This window comes from Maylandia zebra, linkage group LG7, assembly GCF_041146795.1.
Source record: "Maylandia zebra isolate NMK-2024a linkage group LG7, Mzebra_GT3a, whole genome shotgun sequence".
NCBI classification, from domain to species: domain Eukaryota; kingdom Metazoa; phylum Chordata; class Actinopteri; order Cichliformes; family Cichlidae; genus Maylandia; species Maylandia zebra.
The window spans coordinates 49,278,005-49,290,991 of NC_135173.1; positions in this window are offsets into that span (position 1 = coordinate 49,278,005).

Genomic DNA, 12,987 nt, shown 5'->3' on the forward strand with positions numbered 1-12,987 from the left:
ACATGGCTATTGTTTTTTTGTTGTTGTTCTAACAGTACTTTACTTTATACTCCGAAACGTGTCCTGAAATACTGAGGCCCTGACTATCCGGTTGTTCAGTGATGACGCGACGAATCCTACTTCCGGGTCTAAAGTAGTCTGCATTTAATATGGCTTTTGTGTTGTTAACATGTTTAATGTTATGTATTTTCTTCTATTTAATCTCAAAAAGCTCCTAAAACAGTCAGTGATCACTGTTGACCTCCCTCGGCTTTTATTACCACTAATCATTTATTTAAGCTCAGTTTTTAAAACCTTAGGATGTAACTACAGCCCAGCCCGTGCAGCAGTATATGAATGACTAATCTCGTATTGTGGATGTATTATCTCAGTTGTTCTCCTGGCTGAAGTTTGGTCCTTTTACAGCATCCTGCCATGCGATTACATTTGTTCCTGACCACCGAGAACACTCACGTTAACTTTTATCGAGTGGGAAAAAAAGTTAGCTTGTTTATATTATGCTAACATAGCTGTGTCGCAAGCACGTAGCACATCATTATATACCAGCTAGCCAAACTTCAGTAACCCTACAAACGTCACTGCTATTTAGTTTTCTGTCTTCATTTATGCTGGAAGTGATAACAGAGCTGTACGTTTTAATTTGTTTCCAAAACCCCGCAGTCAGGACATGCTATATTGTATTTGGATAGAAGCTAGCGAGCTAACTTCCTGCTAACTTCTAACTCCGTTAAATGTCATAAATTCAGTTTTCATGGATGCCTGGATGTTAAACTCAATTGTTACACCCGGTAGAGCAGAACGCTGATCATTTTATTAAAGATGAAAGACTTTAGACAGTTTTTCAACTCTCAGTAATGCCATAGTGATTGTTTGATATATGGACCTGCAGCAGAGTTTAGACCCAGACACGGCTAGTGACGTCAGACTGAACAATCGGATAGTGTCTTCATTTGTAGATACAATCCAGATTGCTTGTTTTTTTTTTTTTAAATATTCTGCACAGCTTTTGCACCACTCCTGCTGAGCAGATGTGTTCCTCAGAAACCTGAAACTACAGAGATACATGTGAAGACAGAAAGAAAAACAAACAGAAATATCTCTCCAAGTGCCAACACATTTATGGCCACGCCGACAAAGTCTCTCATTACTTTCAGTCATCTTTTTGAAGCACTCTTCAGTTTCTCCGGATGTAATCCTTTACATCTGTGGCATGCATATTATTTTGTCCACCACAGCACGGAGCTCCCTGTGTTTTTGTCATCACACCAGAGGGAGCCCCTGTCACTGCTGCACTCTCTTTCGTCCCCCTAAAGCTTCTAACTCTTTATCCCTTATGACAAATTAACGCCGGGTGATGATGACAGATATCACCGTACCAAGGTAACCGCCATTATGGGGCGGTGATTGAGGGCCGGTCAACCGGAGCTGCTGTTTGTACTGTCACCCTTGTGTAAAGTTCTGATGTGACGCCGCTGTGATAACAAGGGTCATTAACTAGGAGAAGGTCAGTGGTGTTAAGCTGATACACCTAAGTGTGATGAAGACTAATGCCCAGCAAAAAAGAGGTGAAATGTCTTAGTTCCCACCTGAAGTAGTTTTAGTAATGGCAATAACACACGCAAAAAACACACAAAGGTAATTCTTTGTTTAAACCTTATCTGTTTGGCATTCAGGCCCTAAACACCATAATGGCACCTATGAGTCTTTATAATGTAATTTCCAGCACTGAATAACTGATAAGTAGGAGAATGTATGTGTTTAATTATATAAAAGTCCACAGACAGATGTTCATTCAAGAGGTTTTTGCACTTGTTTTCTGTGTGTATAATAACAGTACTGGAAACAAGAAACCAGCCTGACTGGAGTTATCTTCTAAGATAAAAATGTAAACAAAGCACCACCTGTTTGATAGCTTCCTTGATAATGGCTCATTCAGTATTTTACCTGACAGTGTTTTTTAAGCAACGGGTGTTCACATATATTATATTGTGCAGATGTTACATTGGTGCTAGAGAGCAAAGAGCACGATAAAAGTGCTGCTACATAGTGGCAGAAACTGCTTAACCAACTGCTTAACATGCAGGGTTACCATGTAGTTCTTACCAAATCATTACCAGTAATCTTGAAAACAAAAAGTCCCCATTCCCAGAGTCACAGTGCTGCAACATCACAACAACAACATGGGCCAAGTGCGCTAATGGTCCCAGAGCAACAGTAACGTGATGTTGTAAGAACTACATCACCACTGTGATATTAGGTACACCATCTTTTTCACTTTTATGCACCATAGTTGAAGTTGCCCTCCTAAGAACTGCCGCAGAGTTCAAATTGGAGATGTGATCATTAACTTCTCTGATGAGACAGCACAAACCTGGCCTTCATGGTCGAATTGGTTCGAGGAAACAGCTAGCGTTTAAACATTAAGTGCCGTGAATCAGGTCCAGCTCAACTTTATGCAGGATTGGCACAGTGCTGTGCTGCAGTTGACAGACGGTGCAAAGAAATGGATTCTGGTTCTTTACTAGTTGCTTCAGATGACCACTTTGTGCACTTGTGGCAAAACAGAGCACAACTGAAACTACAAAAACTTCCTCAATGGTCTTTTAACTGCCGAAGGAAGTCCTCTCTCACCGATCATTATATATTAAGGGGAAAAAGCTACATGGCCTGGTGTTAAAAGCTATTGCTCCAACTTGTCAGATCGTAAACTAACTGAGATTAACCACATTTTTTTGTCTGGCTGAAACCCTGCCTTTTCTCACTCTGTTGTCTTTGTGAAAACTATGACACACAACAAACGCACAGCTCCGAACGGATGGTTTCTACATGTGTTTGTCCCACCATGAAGTGTGTAGGAGGAGCTGTGAGTGTCTGGGGGCTTTGCTAGCAGCACTGTTGGCAGATTTTATTTTAAATTCGAGATGATGCTTAAACAGCATGGCTGCCATAATATTCTGCAGCGACACACATTCTCACCTGCATATTGTCACCATTTGTCTTTGCACAGGACAATGGCCCAGAACAGACCCTCAAGCTCCGAAAGGCCTATTTCACCAAGAAAGAGACTGATGGTTTGCTGCATCAGATTACAGGAGACTCCACAGTCACCTGACCTAAGCCTAGTTGAGAAGGGCTGGGATGAGCTGTGTAGGAAGAAAAAGCAGCCATCTATGAAACAGGTGTCAATCACATGGCAGCACCTCAGTGCATTTATATAGATAAGGAAGTTAAGATTGAACATTGGAAAGGTGATTTAGGTGACTGAACGTGGCATGGTTTTTGGTGCCAGATGGGCTCATCTACTGGGATTTTACCCCGACAACCGCAGGGAAGTTCTCTGGATGAAAATGTTTAGTTGATGCCAGATGTTAAAGGAGAATGGCCAGAATGCTTCCAGCTGCTAGTGAAGCCATAGTAACTCAAATAACCACTCACTGCAACACCACAGCCCATCTGAGTATTGTTGCTGAACATGTCAATCCCTTTATGATAACAGTGCACCCATTCTCTGATGGCTGCTTCCAGCAGGATCACACATTAACTGGTTTCTTTAACAAGTGTTCACTGTACTCAAATGACCTCTATAGTCACCAGATCCCAATCCAATAGGGCGCCTTTAGGATGTGGCGGAACATGAAAGTTGCATCATGCATTAGAAATATTGAATTTTTGAGGCAGTAGTGCCATAAACCTGGATTATTTCAAATGGCCATCAGAGGGTGAATTTGCTTATTAATTTATGCTGTTTACCTTATAGTATAAAGCATCTTGAGGCAACTGTTGTGTGATTTGGTGTTATATAAATAGCACTATATATAAATGAAATTAAACTGAACTGATTTATATAAAAAGTCAGATTGTGTAGAAGTCTACCGGAAAATGACCCTCTGCTCTATGATCTCAATGCTTGCCCGATGGGTTTAGGGTCTCAGTCAGCTGATTTAAGTGTTTAGGAATACAATATCAGTTTTTATATTATTATGACAATTACAGTGAAAAGGAGGATGAAGAATGATGGGCTTTGTTGTAAGTCACAAGTGCAGTGTCCCTCAATTTCTAAATCAAACTCACCTCTCATTCCTATTTTTAAAACAACAAGGTGGGAAACCTGTGGTTTAAAAAAGAAACCTGCATACGTATGGCCCGTCTAAAAATTCTTCTATGTGCAGCGTTATATTGTCTGTTTTCCCTGGTTTTGATAGTAGCATAAAGGAGTTGTTATCGATCTACAAGTTTGTTATATGCATCTAAATATGGTTCATAAGTTTGAATGAATTTGCTGGAGTTTTTAGACGTCTAGAAGAAATTCTGACCTTGTAACCCTTTCAGGAAATGCAACTGCGGCTGCATGTTGTTTCAGGTGATCTACTAGTGAGGAAATGTGGCCAATGTGTGAAAAAGACAGCAGTTGCGTTAGAGGGTGTAAATTCATCTGAGCCTGTAAACATGTATGAGTGTATGAGAAACAGAAAGTATGTCACATTGTAAGTTAAGTATTTCAGCTACTCAGACATCAGAGAGCATGGAGGAGCAGAGAGCATGTGAGAAGCGATTATAGAATATATATATATATATATATATATAATATTTTGAGCAAAAACAAAAGGGAAAGTAAATCATCAAAGTTTACATTTATTCATTTGGTTTTAACCATCATCCAAGGTGGAAGTATTTATGATTCCTTAGACTGCTTGTAAGCCACTTTATTTCGAGGTTTGTGGTATTGTCGCTACTTGTTGCAGCAAGGTGTGCCAGAAGATGTTATTCTTTCAGAACAGGTTAGACTGCTAATGTCAGTGATATTACATTAGTGATGTATAATGTTCTCTAATGCAATTATGTTTGCTGTCTCAACACGAGATCAGTGTCAGGTTAGCTTAGTATCCACTATCACACAGGCCATAGAAGAGAAACCTCTGGTTAGCTAGAAGTTGGTTATAGTTAGTATATTGTCACCTGGCTTGCTAACATTAGGTATCAGCAGAGAGTGTAACCGCACAGTGAGGACAGGAATGTTACGCGGGGGCTAAAACTGAACTCGCTGCCGAACTTGGGGCTTTATGTTGTTGTACATCAGAAAACATGAAAGTCAAGAGGCTTCTGTTAAATTTATACGGTTGCAGTACATAACTTCCTGTTTGTAACTCTCACACACATATTTAGTTGACTTCTGTACAGCCTCAGTTTAGTTGTTCTAATTTCTGTTTCCTTTAGATCACCGCAGCTCAAATGACATGAGCTTGACTGCATGACCTGTGCATGTGCAAAATGAAAGTTAGTTAGGCAGGGGTGTGTGTGTGTGTGTGTGTGTGTGTGTGTGTGTGTGTGTGTGTGTGTGTGTGTGTGTGTGTGTGTGTAGCCGCTAAGACTGGTGGACCTAAATCTTCACCACCACGTCTGTATACATACAAGCGCAAAGGGGAGTGAGCGGGTCAGCGCTCAGGGCACAGAAACTTAGCTGGCTTCAAACACCATTTATTTCCATAAAACAAACACAGCCAGAGTCACAAATACAAGATAAAATTCCCCGTATACAATAAAAATAGTGTTGCAACCCGCTAAAAACCCTGCCGGCAGAAATAACTATACAATATTAAAACAAGGCTAAATGAATGTTTTCCATATGCTAAAATTACCCTCCCATAGTCCCAGAATCCCACAGTCCAGCCACACATGGGCGAATGGTCCTTATATGAAGGAGACAGGAGAGGAACTTCTCTTCCAGTATGGTAAAACTCGTCAGCAACAGACCAGGGAGGGGGCTCCTATCGCAGACCTGTCTCCTTCTGACAGCGCGTCGCCGCACAGTCCCGCCCCACTCCACACCTGAACACGGCCTCCCTCGTCTCACCGTCAGATGCAGGCAGAGGGGCATCCCTGCCCTGTCGTGCATTGCAGCCATCGCCACCCACTGTTGCCGTTCCTGCCGTTAGGACTGGATCGCCGAACAACTCGCGGCGCCCCACAGTCAGGCAGCAGTTCGTTCCACACACGTGCGGGGTTGCACGCGTTCCTTTTTCTCCTCCTCACCCTTCGTGCGTCACTCCTCTCTCCTTTTGTCTCTGCACTCACCATCCCCTTTAACAGGTCAACCTGGTGGCTGATAGGCCACCTTGGGGAACGCCCCCACCTCACAGGTGCCTACAATTATCTGTTTAGTCCACAGTGGGTTAAAGGAACATGGTACAACATTAACACAAATATAAATATGAGGATAAAACCATGCAGTATAAATATCAACAAACAAACATGCAATATAAATATCACTATAAAATCATGCAAATAAAATCAACACTATGTACCAATACACAGATTGATAAAACATAAAAACACAAATTTCCGCTGTGTGACATGTGTGTGTGTGTGTGTGTGTGCCTTAAATGCAAAACTATGTTAAGGAAAGCCACAACTGAAATCACAAAATCAAAATAGGGTTTCAAAAACCAGCATAATGATGAGGACGTTACCCAGTGGGGCCTTCTATATACTGTCTAGGCTTCTCTTTATATTGTCTTGTCCACCGTGTGTGTTTTTTTCACCAGTGACTCCTCATGCTTGGTATTTTGCCATGACCTCTCTCAGAGTACTCTGTATGTAACTCTTAAGGGAAAAGGAGATAAAATGTTTGCTATGGGTAAAACCAGTGTTTAAAACAAAAGGGGTTATCTAAACATTAGTCACAGTCACTGCACACAGCATCACTAATCCAAGATCACAAATGGGTCTATTTGTTGTCTGCTGCTAGTCAATAAATACGTTTAAGTAAATAGTAGACGAGCAGCATGCTAAATCATAATGACCCATTTTGTATTTAAATATGTGAGATGTGAATGTAACAGCTGGGCTCCGTAAACTAATATGTTGAGTAATCTGTAATATAATAATTACTGCTTAAATTAGTAGTAGATTACATTTGCTACTAAAATTGCCCAGCTAGAGTCATGGTAAAAAAATAAAGTCTACCCTCTTAAATTTCTGAGGTTTTATGTATCAGGACATAATTAAAAGTAATTTGGTCTTTAATAGGTAAATACAAACTCAGATCAACTACATATTACATCGTGTCAACTAAAAGTAAGCTAAATGTAGAAGCAATGTGTTGAAACTAAGTACACTCTTATTGATCCACATGATAGCAGCCAGTCTTTGATGACAGTACAATTAGACAAAGATTGAAAAGTATTGTTTGGTAGAGTTGTCAGAAGAAAGCTTCTTCTCTCTAAAAAGAGCATGGGAGCGTGACTTAGGTTTGCGAAGTTGCGTCTGAAGAAACCACAACACTTCTGGAACAATGTCTTTTGGACAGACAAGACCAAAGTAGAGATGTTTGGCTATAAAGCACAGCAGCGTGTTTGGTATAAACCCAACACAGCATATTAGCACGAACACCTCATGGTGGTGGAGAGGTGATATATGGACTTGTTTTGCAGCCAGAGGAGCTGGGCAACTTGCAGTCACTGAGTCAAACACGAATCTTTATTATTGTGTATTCTAGAGTGAAATGTGAGGCCATCTGTCGGACAGCTAAGACTTGGCCAAACCAGCATATCTACAACAGAATATCTGACTCAACTCAAAGAACTGAAGTGTTACAGTAGCCCAATCAAAATCCAGATCGTAATCTGACCTTAAGAGAGCTGTGCATGAATAAATGCCTGCAAAGCTCAATAAGCTGAAGCAACGTTTTTTTTAAGAAAAGTGAGCCAAAATTGCTCCACGATGCTGGGAGAAAGAGATAAAATCATACAGAAAAGGTGGTTTTAAAATCTGTTGTATCATGAGTTGCACTCATTCTGCATTTTGACTTAATTGTTGTTCGCTAAACCCAATGATTTGTCGTTCATGAGAGGTTTTAAGACTCACGTTTTGACAAACCTCATTTCCTCTTATCGTTACTGTATTTCTGTGATGGTGATTGAAAAGCACTTGAATAAATAAAAGGGTGCTGAAAAAAACTAAAGCTAAAAAAATCTCAGATTCATCTACTGCAACAAGAAGCAACTGTTTTATTTTCGTCTTGAAGCTCAGTATTCAGCTCACAGCCCGCGCTGCCTCCATCTCGCCATCTCTTTACAATACTTTTCCTGTCTGTGATTTCCTCTCTTTTACCTTTGCTCCATGTCTTTCAATTATATTTATTCATGCATGTCTTGGTTGATATAAAGTATAAATAATCTTATTAGATGCTGTTGTTGAGACTCATTTCTTTATGGAGCTCCAAATTTATATTCATGACCACGGATGCACATTTGAAGGTGTGTAATGATGGAGGAGTCATGTCCTACCACGGGAAGGCTGCAGAGGGAATAATATTTGTTGTGTTTGCATCACCTGGAATGAGACTGTGTTGCACGCACAGAATGACACCTTGAATCAGATGGAGGAGAAAAAAAAAGAGAACTATATTGGATCTGTGTGACTCAGTGGTTTTTGATCATCTAGCCTCTCATGTGACGCAAGTCTAACGTAGGAGAGTTCTTTGCTGTGCAGTAATAAATATTAGATAAATAAGGTGAGGAAGAAGTTTGTTTTAGGATCTTAAACTGATCAGTGCTCTTGTGTAAACGTCATGTTATGTGCGGGTTTAACTGGGGCTGCTTGTTAGTGTTTGATAGTGATACCAGCAAACAGAAAAGAGGGGAGAGAACGAGAAGGGAAGAGATGTGAGAAGAGGAAGTAAATAAGACTTCAAGTGTGGCGTTGTGATTGTCCTGTTTATGACAGCCAGCAAGTAAATCAGAGAGTGCAAGTGATTCTCTGCTCGAATGACTCCTCAGATCTTGCATCTGAAATATTACATCTTTTGCCCATTTGCTATTACTGGTTACATGAAAAAATAGAACAAAATCTAGCTAGCTCACCTTCAGTAATTTCACTCAAGAAAAGGTCATTTCAGTGGAACATTATGTCCCCAGGGTTAAAAAACATTAGTCATTGAATTCAGGTGTTCCAATCACTTCCATGGCCACAGGTGTTATAATGTCACTGTTTATGGTATTAGCAACTCAATGGTAAGCCGTAAAATCACAGAGCAGGATCAGTCAATCGCTGCAGACCTCCAAACTTCATGTGGGCTTCAGATTAGCTCAAGAACAGTATGTAGTGAACTTGATGCAATGGCCGAGCAGCTGCTTTCATGCTCCCAACTTTGTGGGATGATGAAATATTTACCAAGGTCACTTTTTATCTTTTCTGTTCCAACATGACTGCGCACCAGTGCACAAAGCAAGCTCCATGAAGAAATGGATGAAGAATTTGTTGGGGAAGAATTTGACTGGGCTGCACACAGTCCTGACATCAACCAATTAGAACACCTTTGGGATGAATTAGAGCAGAGACTGTGAGCCAGGACATCTCAACCAAAACTGGGGTCTAACCTCGCACATCTACGGTCAGTAATTCCCATAAACACACTCTTAAACCTTGTCGAAAGCCTTCACAGAAGAGTTGAAGCTGTTAGAGGTGCAAAGGATGGGCTGACGTCATACTAAACCCTAGAAAAATGGGATGTCACTTTACTTCACATGCTTGTGAAGGCAGATGAGCAAATACTCCTGGCAATACAGTGTTTTTAGATATATAATTACGTGAATATAACTGCCATCCACTTGCTTCAAGAAAAAGCCCGAGTAAACTGTCCACAACGATTTCTGCTAAAATACACCATTGCTCTTCACTATAGACTAACCTACAGCAGACACAAGGGGAACGCCGCTGTAGAAGCCTTTAGAAAGTAGATCTATCACCATTTCTTACTCATACAGTGGTTGTACCCTGCTGTCAAGGATGTACTGATGCGTGCCAGTGATTAAGAAAGCCACGATAAGATTAGTAAAGAAAACAAGGAGCCAAAAGTAAGCATCTTTTTCTGGCTGCATGATTGCCAATATATCCTAATTTGTGTTGTGCTAACATTGCTTTTCTGATCCAGACAAACAGTATTTTTCAAGCAGCAGACAGCACACTGCATCATTGTGGATTCAGCTGCAGCAGAGGCAGCAACAGTCTTTGTCAACAATCGTAGCGTCCATCATGGGACAGCTCAGAGCCAAACTGCGCCTACATGCAGCGATGCTAAATATCTGCTTGACTTCCTCAGATGTCTTGTTGCTCTATCCAAGAAGCAGAGCGAGAAGATGCGGGCCAAATCAGTCTTGCAGCAACATCTGGAACACTGCGAGTTTCCACTGGTCCATATTTGCTCCTTCGCTGAAATCCCAAGATTCCCCAGTGAATTTCCTCAAATGAGCTTTCTTCATTTTTTTCAATTCCTGTGAGAGTGAAAGAGGTTGGACTGAGATCTATTTAAGTGAAGAATTCCTTCTCTGGGCTGTGGAGGAGTCTCAGGGACACAAGTTTTGGTTTATCATCTCACATCTGGAATATTTCAGCTTCTGAGTCACCAGGGTCAACATTTTCATGTGGAAAAAAAAAATCACAAATGCAAATGCCATCAAACTTAAAAAGAAAAAAAAGATTTCTAACTAAGAAACTGGAAGATTGTTCAAACATATTAACAGATATGCACCAGATAACTGATATGCATTAAACCAGTGTAGGTTAGCTCTTTATCTCTTTAAAGCCCACTCAGCGTAACCCTTCGGTCTACGGTAAGCTTTTTTTCTGAACTAAGTGGTTTCTGTCATATTTCAGCCTGGCTTGAAAAGCAAAATGAATGGGTGTGCATCAAAAGTTAGTGATCTCTGCCTGTGCAGCTACCCTTGGGAAAAATCTGGAAACTATTCTAATGGTCATCAAACCACATCTTTAGTGATAGATACTCATCATCAAGGGTACGGGGGAGGTCGTTAAATGTCATCTTTATGAAGGAAAGACAAAGACACACACACAAAAATATTCCATGTGAATAAATATAAGCAGTAGCTGTGAAAGAGTAAAAACTACCGTGTCAAATTTTGGAAATCTGAGGGGAAAACAGCTCTTCACTTTTTGAAGAATAGATTGTCATTATGACTACCACCTGCCGCGTAGCGACACCACAGTGACAGGTCTGAGATTGGAAATATGATTGGCTAATCCTGCAGGATGAGCTGAAAGGCTGCGCCTTTCTGAAGACCAAGGTAAACTTTGTTGAGGACGGGGAGTTAATTGAAGTGTCACTCCATTCCCAATGTGAATGACATCCAGGACAAATGAGAATCACAGTTTCCTTCTCTCGCACTCCCCTGCTCTGCATAAATCTCTGTTTGAAGGTCACTGACTCTGAAAACAGCATCTGGTCAGTTAGTTCACACCAATATTTTACTCACTCTCAGGCATAAAATGGCTGCTCGGTTTTATCTGCTGCCAGCGGGCTTGACTGACATGCATATTAGCTCTTTTCTCCCGGGACTCTGAAAACACATCATATTTTCCACAACTTTCATTTTCTCCATTCAAATTGCAGCCACATTGAGGTGTCTTGGTTGCATACTAATTGTGTGTGATGCTCACCTCTGAGAGCGAGCTAGACATCCGCGCAAGGAGCCAACTATTTTTCATTGTCTCTGTCGCAATAAAAAGTGTCATCTTAGACAGGCTGCAAAAATAGCAAAGATCTGTCATCATCTGTGGAGTGTAGATTAAAACACGGGCAGAATGTGATTGTTCGGGGACAAAAAAGAAGTCTACACGGTAACACAAACACAGCCTTTCTTCGTCTGCAAACCCTCTAAAGCCACCTTTTGTTCCACTTGGCCTCTGATGATATCCTGAGTCCCTACTGTCATTTCTTCCCTTTCCTGGTTCTAATGCTACAACAATCACCTTTGCTTTTCACTGCAGTCTCACAGCGCTACAGACCTTTTCATTAAATATCGAGAAAATATCTCCAGGAGAAAGAGAGACTCAAAGAAAATGTAAATAAGCAGTGAAGAACTTCAGTAACCCTGTACTGTTGCTTTTTCTTTTTTCTGTGGAGTGTGTGATGAGATGTGACCTGAGCAGGCCTTGTATTTGGGATAAAATGAGTAAGATGCTGTGTGTGTGTGTGTGTGTGTGTGTGTGTGTGTGTGTGTGTGTGTGTGTGTGTGTGTGTGTGTGTGTGTGTGGTTTAGGATGCTATGAGTAGGATGGTGGAGCCAGAGGATGCATGAGTCGCACTAGAAGACAGCTGCACAAGGAAACCTCCACATGTAAAACCCTGGCCGTGAAACAGACAATTCTGTAAGGACATTGGCTGTGCAGTGATTTTTTTAAAATATCAAAACAACTTAAACAACTGAGATGGTTAACAAAGAGGTCATAAAATGCATTTAACAAATGCACTATAATATAATGCAATACAATGCAGGAGCACAGCAAACTGTTCAGGCAGTTAAATGAACTCCTTTCTAACCAATAAAAAAGGCAAACAAAGGGTTGGATATTAACAAGCAAAGAAACTGAGTATGTTATCAGAATATCTTGAGCAAACCAGCCCTGTTTTGCCTGCCACATTTGTTCTAGCGGGTTGCTGAGCACGAGTCAATAAAATATAACATTAAATGCCTGCTTTGCACCAGTTTCTGTAGTTGTTAGTGGTTCAGTTTAAGTTTGTGCTGAGTCCGAATGTGGCTGTAATTTCTTTTAGAAGTGCAAAGATCTATCATGAGCTCTGTCAGGTAAGTTTATCAGCAGATTTCTGAGAAGTCAAATGTGTACAAATGCAGCAAAACTGTAGCTGCCCTCAGCGCTAGTTTCACACTTCTCATTCATACTGTATCACAGCCTGAGCTCAGACAAACACTGTGTCGCTGCATAGCCCGTGTAAGCAAACACAGAGAATAAAACCTGACCTTCGTCAGATTTGCAAAATAGTTGAGTTGCTTTATTTTAAAATCTGAAATATTTCTGTTTATGTTGGTTTGGTTTTGGATTTTTAAATCGAAGATGAAAATGAGCTTTTAGCCAAATCAGGTACATGAATAAAAAGAACATTCTGTTTATCGTGACGTTTTAAATATCAGGACATTAAGACAATGTAAATTAAAATACATTTAAATTTAC